Consider the following 16,797-nt stretch of genomic DNA (forward strand, 5'->3'; position numbering starts at 1 on the left):
TTTTAATTTCCGTATTTTTGACTACCTTCTGCCCCTACAATTTAATACTCCGGATGGAAAATTTTCCGTTAATTTTTCCCATTTTTATTTGATTTAGTACGTTTCATCTATTTTGCTATAACATTTAAATGTTTATTTAAATATTCATTTTAACACGATTGTGCCAAATTTTGTACTCATTTGTTATTTCGGGGGGGGGGGGGCAAAGCCCCAGAATAAAATATATGTATGGTGATTAATGACCGTTAGTCTATGATTATTCGGAAATCGTGAGATGCGGTCTGGTGTGATGTAGGTTTCAGAAAAATATTTTCTTTATTGTGCCAACGTTTCGATCTTTATTGAGATCATCTTCAGGGCTCAAAGTGTTTGTTTTCCGCGTAGATGTATTATTCTTGTCTGTCGTGTTGAGAGAGGGTTCCAGAGTCCCAACACGAAAGACAAGAATGACACATCTACACGGAAAACAAACACTTTGAACCCTGAAGATGATCTCAATAAAGATCGAAACGTATAAAGAAAATAAAGAAATTATTGGCACGATAATCTTCAGGGTTTGGAATTTACAAATATTGTTTAAATTTAACATTATATATCATAATTTAACATTATTAATTATAAATTCACTTTTTTCCACATCCTGTATGTATTTGTTAAATTTAAACAATGTTTGTAAATCCCAGGCCCTGAAGATGATCTCAATAAAGATCGAAACGTTGGCACGATACAGAAAATGTTTTTCTGAAACCTACGTCACACCAGGCCGCATTTCACAATTTCCGAATAATAATAAAATATATTTTCTTCTTCTTCTAATAACTATTATGTGAGACTGTCTGCCAGTGGAAAAGAAAACCTGATTAAAATAACCTTTTGAAATGAGATTGTGATTTTAGATGTTTTGATGAAAAAATCAAATTTTCAAAACCTACGTTAATTTTGAACCAACATCAACATTTCTTTTGTAAATGTACAAATTTCGTACAAATTTAAAAATAAATAAAATTTGTTATTGCATATTTTTTTCTTTAAAAAAAATTTCGCCATTTTTCATATGTAATTTAAATTTATTTATATAAGATTTTGTATTATTTTAACGTAATATTTAAAAAACAAGATAAACAAAATTAAATGGTATTTGATTAAATTAGAATAATGGAATTTGTGGAAAAGTCGAATGTTTTAATCTGCGGTTCTCATTAATGTTAATGTTGAAGGTCGAGCATCGTTGAAGGTCTTTCAACTTAAAAGAAGTCCTAATTGAATTAGTTCCACTAGTTTGATGGATAAAGTCCTGAAATGGCGTGGAGTTGCCGGAGGTCGAAAGTAGTTTTGGCACTGAGCGGAATTATCCAGGTCTGCATTATTTATAAGATTGTTTTAGTTTAAAGGTGGAATCGATATCGGATACTGGAACGGGCGGGGCGGCGGCTAAAAGAAAACCAAGGTAAATGGAAGGTGGCACGGAATCCAGTCGTTACCTCCAGCAAAGGTTGGATTGGTCCTCGGGCCCCCTCCACGGGCACAGTCCTGCCGACCAATCTGTATATTTTTTCCTCGTCCACCCCCTCCCGGTGCGGTCCTACCAACGAATGTGTATATTTTTCCCCACCTGGGAAGGGGCTGGTGCTCCGCCCACGTCGTGCCCACCTGGGCCCATTCCAATCGCCAGGACGACGAACTTCCTACTGAACCTACGGACGGACGAGTTTTCGTGTTGTACACTTTTTTTTTTTTTTTTTTAATTCCATCCTGGGTTCGTGCACAAAACACGAGAGGATGCGTCATACTCAGGGTAAAACATCTCATGACAACATTCCGTTAAAATGGGCCGATTTGATGGGTTCTAATCAAACCTTACTTTTTATTGTGGGGACCCTCCAACATAACACATACAACCATTTATTTATTTTAAGGTTTCTCAATTACAAATGTATAAAATAAAAGTACAAAAGTTATAACTGTACATAAAGATTATTTGGAGATGGTGAGATGCGGTCTTGTGTGATGTAGGTTTAAAAAACATACAGCGTACATCATTGTATAAATTCATTTTCACATATTAAATGTATTTGTATAATCCAAACAATGCTTGTAAATCTCAGGCCCTGAAGATGATCTAAATAAAGAGCGAAACGTAGACACAATGAAAAAAAAAGTTTTTCTAAACCTACTTCGCAAAGAACCGCATCTCACGATCTCCAAATAATCATTAATTAAAGATCACTAAATACAACATACTGTACATAAATTTAGAAGTGGTTATAATAAAAAAAATTAAAAAAAATAGCAAACAAACTATTTAAAATGAATAGAACCAATTTGAAATATGAATTAAAACTATGTAATTATCAATTATTAATTATAACCAAGATTAATACAATAAATTACAAAATTTCATTTTCTAATGATAAAATTTGTTCAAATTTACTTAAACTGACATTAAATACAGGGTGTCCTTTTTTAGACGGCCCGGCTGAATATTTCTTGTAACATACCAAAATAACAAAAAAATATCAAATGAAATTATCAAATCAATGAAAATATCAAAAAACAAAAAATACGTGTTTAACATTTTTTAGTCTAGTTTCAACTTTTTACAAAAATTATAGAAAAATTATACATAGTACATACATCCACCTCAGGACCAGTTCAATTACAAAATTTCAAATACTAGGACACACCATATTCTGACAGACCATGCTAAACGATTTTTTACTCTATACAATAAAATTATAAAGGTTATAATTGTATATAAAGGCAGAAATCTTTATAATAAACAATTTAAAAAAATAACAAATAAACTATTTCAAATTAATTGAAACTATTTGAAATATGAATTAAAAGTATGTAATGATCGATTATTAATTATAACCAAGATTAATATTAATTAAATATATTAATGGTACAATATGTAATTTTCTAATGATAAAATTTGTTTAAATTTATTAAAACTGACATAATATGCAGGGTGTCTTTTTAAGATATCCCGGGTCAATTTTTCTTGAACCAATGACGCTTTAAATAAAAACAAATAATAGTGTTTAATGTTTTCTAGTATAATTTCAATTTTTTTCCCTTTTTTTTGGAGAAAAATTATTCAGGGTACCTCAGGTCCAGTTCAATTTCAAAATTTCAAATACGACACTATATACTGACACATCATTTTAAAAGATTTTTAGGCTAAAAACAGTGGTGCTATTGGGTTTTAAATTGGTGAAAAAATGATAAAGTTATGGCAAAAAGTAAAAAAAAAAGTATTTCATTTGTTTCGTGTTGCTCGCAATATGAGGAGATACGAGTCGGTTGCTGTTCCATCACCAAGAAACCGGCAGCGTAATTTCGACGGTGAGCTGAATATTTTCCTGTGTGTTCGCGTAAATCCGAATTCCTCTCTCCGAAATGTTGGCAGGGTTTTAGATTTTTCAAAAAATAAAATTAGAGATGTACACTGAACTTTTTTTAAGCCGTATCGATCTTGACCAGTGAATTCCGGACTTTATGAGAGGCGTCTAACGTTCCTTGCACAAATGTCGATTTGGGTTGCAGAAGGAAATGTTCTTCCATACATCCTATGGACAGATGAACCAAGTTCTCCTTTAAAGACATACTAAACCTTTGGTGTTTATCAACGTGGGCTGAGGAAATCCGAAAATTTCGTACTCTTGACATCATCAGATGGTTCATAGTATCAACGTTTGGTGTGGACTTCTCGGAAATAAATTAATTGGGTCTTATTTCGACGAAAATGTTTAATAATTTAACTAGTGCTCAGTTCCTCAATAGTTTGAGGAGGCTTTACCAACACTATTATATGATTATAATTAAATGTGGTTATTTTATTCAATTAAATTTTAAATTTTCTCTTTTTTCAACCATCAATTAATTTAAACAAGCAAAACAAGTCAATTTCAATTTATCGTTTAACTTAGATGATAGTTAAAAAAAGAAAAAATTTAAAATTTAATTGAATGAAATAACCACATTTAATTTATAATGTTTTTTCAAACCTAACTTTAAACAACAAAAGTCAATTTCAAGATAAATTGTAATTATGGAGTTTTGGTCGAATACATCAATATCTCCCGACGGAATTGATGAACTTTTTGAGTTTCTGGTAAAATTTTGTTTATAATAGAGAGGACTTTCAGATGTGAGTGAAATTTAAATTTTTGTCATCTTAACTTTCAACAACAACAAACAGACCCATGATAAAATCAAACTATCGAACTCTAAAGGAAAAAATCCATATACCTGAACGGATCGATTAATTTTGGAGTTTCTACATAATTTTTATTAGAATAGAAGAAATTTCAAAATGTGCGTGAAAAATTAACCAAATTTCAATAGTTCCATTCAAGACGATTTTTGTGGATGAATTTTTTTCACACATTTTGAGACTTCTTTCAGAATTCGATAATTTCAATTTATCGGCTAACCGTTTAAAATAGAAAAAAAATTAAAATTTAATCAAATAAAATGTTAAATTTTAATTTTTGACTATTTCTTAAAAAAACTTTAAACAACATCAATCATACATTACATGATAAAATCGATTTATTTATGTCTGAAGGGAAACTTCAATGTATTCAAATGGAATCGATTATTTTTTGAGTTTCTCGTATACATTTGTTTGAGAATAGTAAGGACTTTCAAAATGTTTGTGAAAAATTCATCCTCAAAAATTCATCTAATTTGAATATTATTCTATTCAAAATAATTTTACCGAAATCGTAATTCGTTACAATTATCCCTTCACAACAAAATATTACATAATACCTTACAAAAATCATGTAACATGGACTTAACTGTGGGGTTCAACGAAACCTTCCACCCTCAATCGACTAGATATTTTACAATAACCTGTCTATTTTTAACGCACCAGTTTATGTTTCGAACAAAATTGGATAATTTCGGCCAAATTTCCAATCACATTTAAATCCACTCGTCCTCCATCTTTATTTCCAATAAATTTAGTTTCAATAGTACTCCATTATATTTCGTGTTCCGATTGACCAAATAACTTCTTTGAATTAATTACTCTTTATTACTCTTTATGTAAGGTGTTGGTTGAAATGAAAAAGTTAGTGTCACGAGCGGGATTCGAACCCACGACCTTCGGCTAAATACGCTGTTCCTCTACCACTTTTGCTATCGTAACTTCGATCCTCTCGGAACCAACTTCCCATCTCAACCTACCTACTACTACGAATTCCCCCCCTTTTTTTTTGCCATTTTTCAAAATCCTTTTTTTCTTTTCACTTTTTACTTTTTTACTTTATCCTTTACTTTTTCATTTCAATCAATACCTTACACAAAGATTAATTAATTGAAAGTACTCATAGATTTTAAAATGCAAGGTTATATGTCATTAACGTTACAAATTGCGCTATGCCTGGAGTATGTTCAAATAGAAAAAGTTGACGAATTTTTGAGACAATCTCTTCTTTTTTATTGCAAACAACGACAAATAGAGAGACTTATGCAAAGATATTACGACATTTAATGAGTGAATGTACAGGATTTTTCCATTTTTCAAAAAACCTCTAATTTTTTTAATGATGTAACGATTGAGCACAAAACAAAGTAACTTACTGTTTTCCAACTCAGTTCGTGAAAATAGTTCTGAAATTGTGTAATCCACATTGCTGACATCTTTGCGAAAGAGCGATTAACCAGCTACTCCTTAATTAAAGAAGCAGCCGTATTTATTAATATATGTCAATTATGTTTTTGTGCAGTTTTAAGCACAACTCGCATTGAGTAAGTGGTTTCGGAGACGTTTTTGCCCGCCTTCCTTCCCCCTTTCGTTCCGCAGGCACAAAATTAGGACAGGATAGGTACACAGGACGGACTTCCTATTGTACATTCGGCCCGGTTGTAGAGAGATAAGGCGGTGTACAAGAAATATGAAGGAGGCGATAAGGGGGGTCGGGTTGGACTGGGGCCAAATTGGACCTAAGCCAGACCTAGGCTAGCTCTTACCTGCCCAAACCCTTGCCCAAGGATTTACACGGAACAATCCAATATCCAACACGGCAGCAAATTGATGTCCTGTAATCGCGGTAAATATATTTTTATTTCTCTTCGAAATCCTTGAACCGGGTGGGAAGGACGGCGGGCACGGTTCGCCTGGAAAGGAAATAATGAATCATTCTAATCGGCCCATTTATCGAACCAAGGCGATCCACCTTTATTAATCAGTCTGCACTGTAACGACCTTGTAATTGTAATTAATTAGGAAGAAGCCGAATTAAGTGCTATTACTTTGATGGGGGTTTGAGAATGACCATTAGGCTACTGTGGCCTCTCTACTAGCCAGAGTTCCCTCATAATTTTTTACTTACGAAAAAAATGTTTTATTGCTTAATTTTAAGTTAAAATTTTATGTACATACCTTTGTTATGTTTTTCAAGTGTAAAAAGGAACACGGCTTTGTAACGTTCATAAAATTATTATATTCAGTCATTTTTTTATTAACGGTTCAATGAAATTAGTGGATAAATTTTTTAAAGCAGCTGACACTTGTTTAACACACTTTTAGTAAGAAATAATAATAGCTTTATTTAGGGCAAGCCAATTTGAGTACATTATACAATTTACATATTTTTCACAGAACGCAAAGAATTATGAAATAGATACACCTGAACATTATAAGACTCCGTGCATATTCTGACGCTCACCTCCTGTTACATGGTTCTTTAATTTTTTTCTTTTTGGGTTTTTTTGCGTTTTTTTGCGTTTTTCTCGAAAAGTACGTGTCCTACTAGCCTAATTACTTTTCAAATCGCCTCAGCAGATCGATTTACATCGAAAACCACAATAAAAATTTTTTGGGGTTTTTTTGAGATTTTTTCTAACCTCCGTGTCCTACGAGCCTAATTCCTTTTCCAATCCACTCAGTAGGTCGATTTACATCGGAAAAGTCAATTACAAATTTTTCTAATTTTTTGAGTTTTTCTCGAAAACTACGTGACCTACGAGCCTAAATCCTTTTCCAATCGCCCCAGCAGGTCAATTTACATCGAAAAAATCAATAAAATTGTTTTCGATTTTTTGGGGTTTTTTGGTTTTTCTCGAAAACTACGTCTCCTACTAGCCTAATTCCTATTCAAATCGCCTTAGCAGTTCGATTTACATCGCAAATCACAATAAAAAAATTTTCGATTTTTTGGGTGTTTTGTGTTTTTCTCGAAAATAGGTGTCCTACTAGCCAGCAGGTCGATTTACATCGACAAACTCAAAAAAAGTTTTTCGAATTTTTTTTTTTGGTTGTTTTCGAAAACTACGTGTTCTACGAGCCTAATTCATTTCAAATCGCCTCAGCTGCTCGATTTACATCGAAAACCACAATAAATTTTTTTTCGAATTTTTTGTTTTTTTTGCGTTTTTATCGAAAACTACGTGTCCTACGAGCCTAATTCCTTGTCCAACGCCTCAGCAGGTCGATTTACTTCGAAAAATCAATTAAAATTTTTTCGATTTTTTGGGGTTTTTCTCGAAAACTACGTATCCTACGAGCCTAAATCCTTTTCCAATCGCCTCAAAAGGTCGATTTACATCCAAAAACACAATACATTTTTTTTCGATTTTTTTGGGTTTATTGCGTTTTTCTCGAGTTCTACAAAAGTTAATAATGGTGTTTTAGACGTAAGTTTTTCCTTAAAATATCAAAAAGACATCGGTACTACTGACAAATTCAAATGTTTCAAATGTAATTTACCAATTCATACTAAATGCACGATCTTGACTCGCGATCAAGGCTATGAAGGACGCCAAGGGACAATTGCTTTTCTTTTGTTTTCGTTGTGATACAGACTCGAATTATTCCTTAAAGGAATTAAAACAGTCTATTTGTGAATTGAAAAATAATCATATTGATCTTGCTCGGTTGGAAAAATCACTAAACGACATAAATAAAAAGATAGATGATATGGAGAGTAAGCTGTCTTATGCAAAAAGCGCTCAATTTTGTGATAAACCTGATTTTATTGAATCAGTAATTTCAGAATTAAATGAACGTTCTGTAAGAAGGAAGCATATCAAACTTTTCGGTGTTGACGAAGCCTACTTCTTTGAATGCTCAAGAAAGGTTAAAACAGGACGAAAAATTGGTTTTGAGTTTAATTAAAACTGTTTCTCCTACGTTCGATAAAACTTTTCGGTGGCAAGGACTGGGAAAACACCCAATTTTAAACAAAAACCGCCCTATTAAAGTGATTTACTCCTCTGAAGAAGATGCCCAGCTGCTGCCGCGTAATTTCAGAGCTGGTAAGAAGGCCGGTCTTGTTTCCATTACAACCACTGCAACAGTCTTAAGGTGGCCATTCACGATCGCTCCTAGCAGTCCAAACGGAGCGACGCCGTTCCAAAAACCACGTCAATGGCAAAACTGAACCGGCTGTGCCTTAAGGTGGCCATTCACGATCGCTCCTAGCAGTCCAAACGGAGCGACGCCGTTCCAAAAACCACGTCAATGGCAAAACTGAACTGGCGTGCCCGGCTGTGCCGAATATTCGACCGGTCCAAACTCCATCGCGCCACTCCAAATATTTACGGCGCGACGACGGCATGGTGCGTTCGTGAATGGGAAAACTGGCGTGGAGGGTGGGGATTTTGGCGCGCTGGCCTGGTCGTGAATAGGAAAACCCTCGTTTTTTGGCGCAGTCTCCGTCTTTCTGTCACTGAGCAAACATCTCCGTCGTACATTCTCAAAAAGTCAAAAACGTTTATTCTTTATTGGTAATGACATCCAATCGAGATTTTATTGTTAAGGTGATTGAATTGTATGAAAGTTTAACATGTTTATGAAAGTGGTGGACAATGATTATATTACCACGATAGAAATAAAAGAAATTCGATCCTCAACCAGTTGGTCGACGTTTTCAAAACAAAGGATACAAATGCAATGAGAGATGCGGTATTGATAACCCCTAACAATGATCAGAAATCGTAGTAGAGAACTTTAGTTCTTTGTAGTTCATCCCTGTAGCGAGAAATCGTAATGTGGTTACCAACCATGTAGTGATGATTTCTCTCATGACTGTTTTTTAGTTTTCTAATCAACGGGGTAACAAGCTGGAGTAAATATAAATAAGACGTTACTTTTCTTTTTGTAAGGTTTTGGTTGAAATAAAAAAATAGTGTCACGAGGGGATTCGAATCCACGACATTCGGCTAAATACGCCGCTGCGCTAACCACTTGAGCTATCCTGACTTCGATAGTTCGATCCACTCGGGCACCAACTCCCCATCTCAATCTACACCCTTTCAAATTTTCTCTCTTTTTGCCATTTTTTGGTGTCGGAGAGGATCGAAGTCACGATAGCTCAAGTGGTAGAGCAGGGGCGTATTTAGCCGAAGGCCATGGATTCAGATCCCGCTCGTGGCACTAGCTTTTTCATTTCAACCAAAACCTTACAAAAAATATTAAATAATTGAAAGAAGTAATTTGGTCAATAGAACACTAAATATAATGAATAAATAAGACGTTTCATCCATCCTTAAATAGTTCTTCCAATCAGCGGGTTCAAGGCAAGATCTTTCATCAAATTGATGTGGGTATTACGGCTTCTGTTCAGGAGCCACTTCTTACACCATTTTCTCTTCGATTTTTTGCTTTTAGTATGCAAATAAACAGAAGAGTAGGACAAGAGATCGTCATCCATTTTGAGAAGGTAATTCACTGGTTGACGTTCGGAGCGACTGGCTGTGGAGCGGTCGTGAATGCCCCCTCAAATTTCATCACTCCAAATGGAGCTGTACGGCTTGGCGCGGTTCCATTTGGAATGATCGTGAATGGTCACCTTTACTACTCATCTTAAGAGAAGAACTGAAAATAAAATAGATTCTGGAGAATCGAACTTGGTTATTCGTCATTTCAATGGCACCTCTAAAATAGTAAATAATCAAAACCCAAAAAACATGTAAATAACGGATCGAATCATTCTCTCAGTTTAATTTACCAAAATGTAAGAGAAACACTAAACTACACAACTTCAGAAGTGTAATCTCTAGCTTGGACTATGATATTATTCTAGTTACTGAAACATGGCTCTCACCTGGAGTCTCAGACTCTGAACTTGGTTTGAACAATTATTGTCTATATGGACATGATATAAATGCTCTAATCAGCGCGAAGCACCATGGCGGAGGTGAATTGATTGCTGTCAGGAATTGCTATTCATCAGTTCGTATACTACTAAACTCTCAAAACCTGTAACTGCTCTTCATACTTATTGACATCGGCTTAACTAAGTATTTGGCCACAGTCTACATATCACCTAGTCAGTGATACACATATCACCTGATCAGTGCTCAATATCCAAACTGCCAGATTCTTCTTTGTGGTGATTTGAATATACCAGATTGGTTGGACAATGAAGATTGTTCCTCTAATCAAGAGATATGCTCCTCCCCAGCCAAGTTACTCTATGACTCCTTTGTAAATATACTAGCTTTAAAGCAGGTAAACAATATAGTTAATGTTAAGAATAGGCAGTTAGATTTAATATTTACCAATTGTATTCAACCCATATTCTGTGCATCATGAGTTGACCGTGTAGTTTGTTTTGCTGATAGGAACATAAAACAACTTTGTATATCTTGCCCTTTTATCAGGTACATTCAATTTAATTCTTTCTGAAAGTTCCGAACAACATATTAAGTAATTTATAAATCTGAAACAAACTACATCGCGATATGTTACATATGTGTTCATCACCAACCTAAGGTCATTGTAAGAAACAGTTTCGGGGGCGTCGGTGGCCGCACGGTTTAGGTGTTGACACGGCGCTCATCACTGTAAGGTAAAGGTCCCGGGTTCGAATCCAGCGGTCTTGCATTCGAAACCGACATACTTATAAATGGGCTTTTTTTCAAAAACACCGGCACCCTGTGGGTTTATATGACCTCTGCTGTTTCGAACCCTTGTAAAAAAATGCAGAAGTAAATACATATTTTTTTATTTCAACTTTTTCCAAATACATATGTTGCCCTGTTTTGTTTCGACTTAATCAATTTTTTCTATTTTAATCTAAACATTTTCTATTTAATATTTGAATTTTTCTATTTTAATTTCGTCTATTCTATTTAAAATTCCCTTTGTTTTAATTTCTAATTTTAATTTCGACCGTTCTTGTTGGTATTAAACATTTTAATTTTATATATNTATATATATATATCTTTTTTGCTTTTTATTGAACCTGCTATAAATACATTTATACTTATGCGAAATATGTTTAAACTTTTTCCATTTTATTTCAATTTTGAATTTATTATTCAACTTTTTCTATTGTAATTTCAGCTATTCCATTTAATATTCATCTTTTTTCAATTTTAATTTAAAACTTTCAATTTTATATTCGGATTTTTAATTGAATATCTATATAACTTTTATTTTAGTCTTAAAAGTTCGTTTACATTTGAAATTTTTGTCCTTTTTGTCGGGTGTCAAAAAATCTCTATTTAGATACTGATAGAAAAGCATGTTAATTGTTCTAAACATGAAAAGGAAGAAAAAACGTTTTATATGGTTTCCAGTGTGTGTTTTGAGACGAAAAAGTCGGTGTCCACAATCAATTAGTGTCTGAGCTCAGTATTGACGATCCAGTTCAGTTTTCGAATTTTTGAAGAATGAAGCCTGCTGATTTTGAAAAGCTTGCTTGTAAAACTGGTCCCTTTATATCAAAGCAAATTACCAAATTCAGAAAACCTATTACTATAACATGACGATTTGCGGTAACTTTACAATTTTTATCATCTGGTAAGTAGGTACTACTATTAAATAAAAATTATAATTGTAATTGTTTTTTTTTTGTTTTTTAATTTTTGATTTTACCTACTCTTTTTTTGTCACTCAAGTTTATACGACGCTTATTGCAATAGGCGAAAAGTAGACGAATGGCCAAATTTAGCGACAAGTGTCGAACACTAACTGGTGTTTACATCTATGGTGTAGATAGAATTGTCGATACAAATAGCGAGAGGTGGGTTTACATATCTCGGACAATAATTCTTCATGTTTACATTAGCCACGATTTCTGTCTGACATAAATATCATGCAATAACTGTCAGATGTAAACGTCTCATTACATTGCTCAAAACATGTTTTAAAACATGTAAAAATTTTACAAATATTAATATAAATAGGAAAACGTTTCAATAAATTTAAAAACCGATCAAATACACGAGGAAGATGTTTAAAAGTAAATGGAAAACTGTCGATGATAAATGGAAAAGTTGAATTTAAAAATGAAAGTCGTACATTAAATACAGAATTTTCACTTAAAATATAAATTATTCGGTAGAAATTGGAAACTGAAAAATTAAAATAGAAAAAGTTTAAGTTTACTCAGAATAGGTTTAAATATATTTGGAAAAAGTTGAACTAAAATTTAAAAAAATATACATAAGCTCAACGAAATCTCCATTATCTGTGATCTGAAATTGTCAGAAAATCTAGAGGGTGAATTTAACTTCTGTTCCCTATATACTTTTTTATTGGGGCATTTTTAGAAAAAAAATTTTGTCTTTTCTTGATCTAAAAATATGGAACGTGGAAAAGATTTAAGCATAAATTGAACAATTTCGATGATAAACGGAAAATTTGAATTTAAAAATGAAAGTCGTATATTAAATAGAAAATTTTAAATTAAAATGTCGATTATTCAATATTAATTGGCAACGTCAAATTCAGAAAAACTCAGTTTATTTAGAATAGGTTTAAATATGTTTGGAAAAAGTTGAACTAAAATTTAAAAAAATATACATAAGCTCAACGAAATCTCCATTATCTGTGATCTGTAATTCTCAGAAAATCTAGAGGGTGAATTTAACTTCTGTTCCCCTATATACTTTTTTATTGGGGCATTTTTAGAAAAAAAAATTTTGTCTTTTCTTGATCTAAAAATATGGAACGTGGAAAAGATTTAAGCATAAATTGAACAATTTCGATGATAAACGGAAAATTTGAATTTAAAAATGAAAGTCGTATATTAAATAGAAAATTTTAAATTAAAATGTCGATTATTCAATATTAATTGGCAACGTCAAATTCAGAAAAACTCAGTTTATTTAGAATAGGTTTAAATATGTTTGGAAAAAGTTGAACTAAAATTAAAAAAAAAATGCATATACATAAGCTCATCGAAATCTCCATTATCTATGATCATAAATTGTCAGTTAATCTACAGGGTAAATTTAACTTCTGTTCCCCTCTATACTTTTTATTGGGGCTTTAGAAAACAATTTTTTTTGTCTTTTTGTGATCTAAAAATATTTGATCTAACTCTGCAGGATAATTGCTGTACGAATAGGAGCTTAACGTCGATTGGCAAGGATTTTATTTATATTTCTTTTGACACTGAATTTAACGATGCAAACGGATTTTAATATGGGGTAACCGTTCTTAAGTTGTTTACAAAAAACTATTGTCAAACATTGCCTTTCGCATAAACGAAATGTTCTCTAACTTGTTCAAAAAAGAACCAACTCATTTATTTATTATTTAAAATAATACCCTTGGTTGTGTGTATTTTCTCGTTATTAATATTATAATGAACATTTCTGGATCAGAACGCTATTTTTAGTTAAAATTTACCAAAACCAATTATGGACTAAAAATCCATGCAACCTTTCTACACATTTTTATGGTTGAATGCCAATTTCATTCCTGGCAGGCTCCTATTTAATGTATTTTTTTTCCATTTCTGACTGTATTGTTTAAAGTTCCGCCTAATATACGTCCTTTGAACTCTGGTCCGGGAGGCCAGTGTTCGGTGTACCTTGCTTTGACCGTCATTAGTCCTTGTATCGCAGTCGGCGAGTGAATTTTTAATTCATTGCCCAGTTCGTTTGATCAGTTGGCCCCATCAAATAGCCGTTTCCGCAGAGCGCACATAGCGGAGATAAAACATTTAATTTTATTATTTCTCTCGCGTTTGTCGTGGCGAATCCACCCTCTGAAGCTCTCGCTGGAGCGGTGGACCTGCCGAGAGGATGGATGTAAAGGTCTCCCATCCCTTATCCCATCATCGTCCAACACTCTTTTCCACTTTTCACTATTATATTTTCGATCCTTATTTTTTTACAATTATTTCCTACAGACCTCTAAAACCCTGCAACAATATGAGTGTCGGTTGTGTTTCGGCTGTGAGAAACTTATGTTAGGTCTATCGAAGCTGCAGGCCCCGTACCCGCGCAACTATTCGACATTCACGTTCCGTGAAAGGAGACTCGGCGATATTCAAAGAGTCCGATGACTCTGCTGTTGCATTGTCGGCACGTCTGCTACCAGTCTTGTCTCCTACACGTGTTATTAATGGACCTCTGACAAAAGCCACAATCGCACCGCGCCTAATTAACCGTTTGTCCCGGGATTACAAGTTTTGTGAATGGAACCACGCTTTTTTTTCTCTATCTCACTTCGTGGAGGCCTCTTTTATTAGCCGCAGAGATATAAAAACCTTGAACTTTTATAGTCGTTTGAACTAGTGGCTGATTATACCAAAGATATGAATCGACAAACAAAACCTTTATATTTTTCCTTATTCTTCTTCCTAAACCCTGACTAAATTTTGCGTTAAACATTATGAACACAAAACTAACATATTTCATATTTATGCAGCTTATTACTGTAAATTTAAAAGCAATTATTTATCCGATTAATTTATTTATTTGAAAAATCACCGTGTCAATTTTAGTCTCATAATTCCCGTAGCTTTTTATGTTTATCAATTAGCCGTTAAAACATTAAACTGTTACAAATATTGTTAAACAGCTGGCGATTAGATCTGACTACGTTCTTAAAGTATACCGTAAGGAATTATGGCCGGAAGAGCTCGGGAAATGAGAAGGACTGGGAACGACTTGATAAGGGGGACGCCTTTGATTTGCTGTCATCCGGCTAAGATAATCCAAAGGGGTTGTGCAGATCCATCTGTTCTTCCTTGTCCAACCCTTTATCATTGGAGGCGGTTTTCGTGGGCCTTGTTCCCAGTGCCAACGGCCGCAACCGCAAAATTTGTAAATTAAAGAAACTTACTCTGCTTTTCATGTCTCTCTCTCTCTCTCTCTCTCTCTCTCTCTCTCTCTCTCTCTCTCTCTCTCTTTCTATCTCTATCTATTTACCTCTATCTCTCTCTTATACAAACACGTACGCCACCATAAAAAAATTATTGCCCTACAAAAAACCTGTTATCACCTTAAAACTAGTGCATTCTTTAGTAATAACATATTACAACCTAGACGTCATGAGTTATTTCAACTAGTCATTGCAAAATAAACTTCAAAAACCACAAAATACGTGCATCCGTTATATCCTTAATCAAAAATATGATTTTAGAATATATGCTAAATTTTTGACATAAAGAAACGTTTAAAATGGAAGACTTACATCAATCAATTGCAGAGCAGAGTTTTTATAGAAAATAGTAAAACTAAGAAACCTTCATAAATGTTTGATGATTTTAAATTTGAATGCAATATCCATAACATGACCAGAACAGCGATACTCTTAATCCATCTACCAAAACACAGAATAACAACACTTAGAAATTCATTTAAAATAAAAACTTCAAAAATATTTAACTCAATACCGGAGCATACACATAAAAAGCATAAAATCGTTCAAAATAGAACTTAAAGAATACTTATTTAGTAAACACTTTTGACTATAATATTACAAATGAACATTAATAACACATACTTTTAAATTAACACGTAAAATCGTTTATTTTCTTTTTAAATTTCGTAAAATTATGTTCCAATTCTAGTAGATTCCTAAACTAGTTTTTAACAAGCTTACGGAAAAATTACGTCTCATTTTATTTATATAACATGTATTATTTTTTATTTAATTGTTGAAATCCCCCCTATGGTCTAAACGACCCAGCTGTAATTTTGTCATTATTTATCCTCGATTGGTTGATCTTCTTCAGTGTGTTGGCAAGCGAAGAGAGAGTGAGAGAGAGAGAGACAGAGAGAGAGAGGAGAGAGAGACAGACAGACATAGGGTGTGAGGGAGGGAGTGGAAGAGAAATTGATCGATTCATTAAGGATATATTTATTAAAATACACGCGAAAGTTAAAACTCGAGGACCTTTCTTACATTAATTACAATTGTAATGTATGTTTTTAGTCGCATCTGACATACAATAAAATGAACGAATTATAGTAAAATCAACAACGAACTAAATGACTAAAGTGAGAGTAAGTTAAACTTTTAAGTTTCATATTTGTGCAGAGTATATTATTAATGAATGACATAACAAAAATTGATAGTCTTTGACTAAGTAGTGTAAAAAAAGATAAACAGAGCTCCAAGTTTATGAAAACAATTTGTTTGAATTAACAAATTTTTATTGAAAAACTACATAAATTCTTTGGTTTGTTTGGGTTAGCAGAAAGTCTTTATTTATCTGGTTTTGTTGTAAATCCTGAAGAACGACATGCCAAACATGTTTTGGTTGTATTTTTTTTTTTTTTTACTGTGAAATCCATCATTCATAAGACACTCCTCACGTCTCCGCCACTTCGCAAACACACTCTCAAAGGTGGCAATATGCCGCCCCCCTTTCGGGGGTTAGTTATGAGGCCAATTTTTCACAGGACCGCCCGGCCGTAAGACCAGACAGTTTGCCGGACGATTTCATCCCCGGCACCCCCGACGAGCCGATGACACTTTCCTCTCAGCGAAACGCATTCGGATTCGGAATCTTTTTATATAACAAGAAAAAACATAAAACAGGCTGCTGGATACATTCAAATGTCTTTATTTTCAAGTTTAAAATAACGTAA

At 33.5% G+C, this 16,797-nt stretch overlaps 1 protein-coding gene across 1 annotated transcript in view; it reads left to right on the top strand.

Annotated features, from left to right (window-relative positions):
- Positions 1–16,797, top strand: part of LOC106661548 (homeotic protein proboscipedia) — a 108,991-nt gene that overhangs the window by 48,131 nt on the left and 44,063 nt on the right. The window lies entirely within an intron of this gene.

This window comes from Cimex lectularius, unplaced genomic scaffold, assembly GCF_000648675.2.
Source record: "Cimex lectularius strain Harlan isolate CLEC.00 unplaced genomic scaffold, Clec_2.1 scaffold166, whole genome shotgun sequence".
Classification (NCBI taxonomy): Eukaryota; Metazoa; Arthropoda; class Insecta; order Hemiptera; family Cimicidae; genus Cimex; species Cimex lectularius.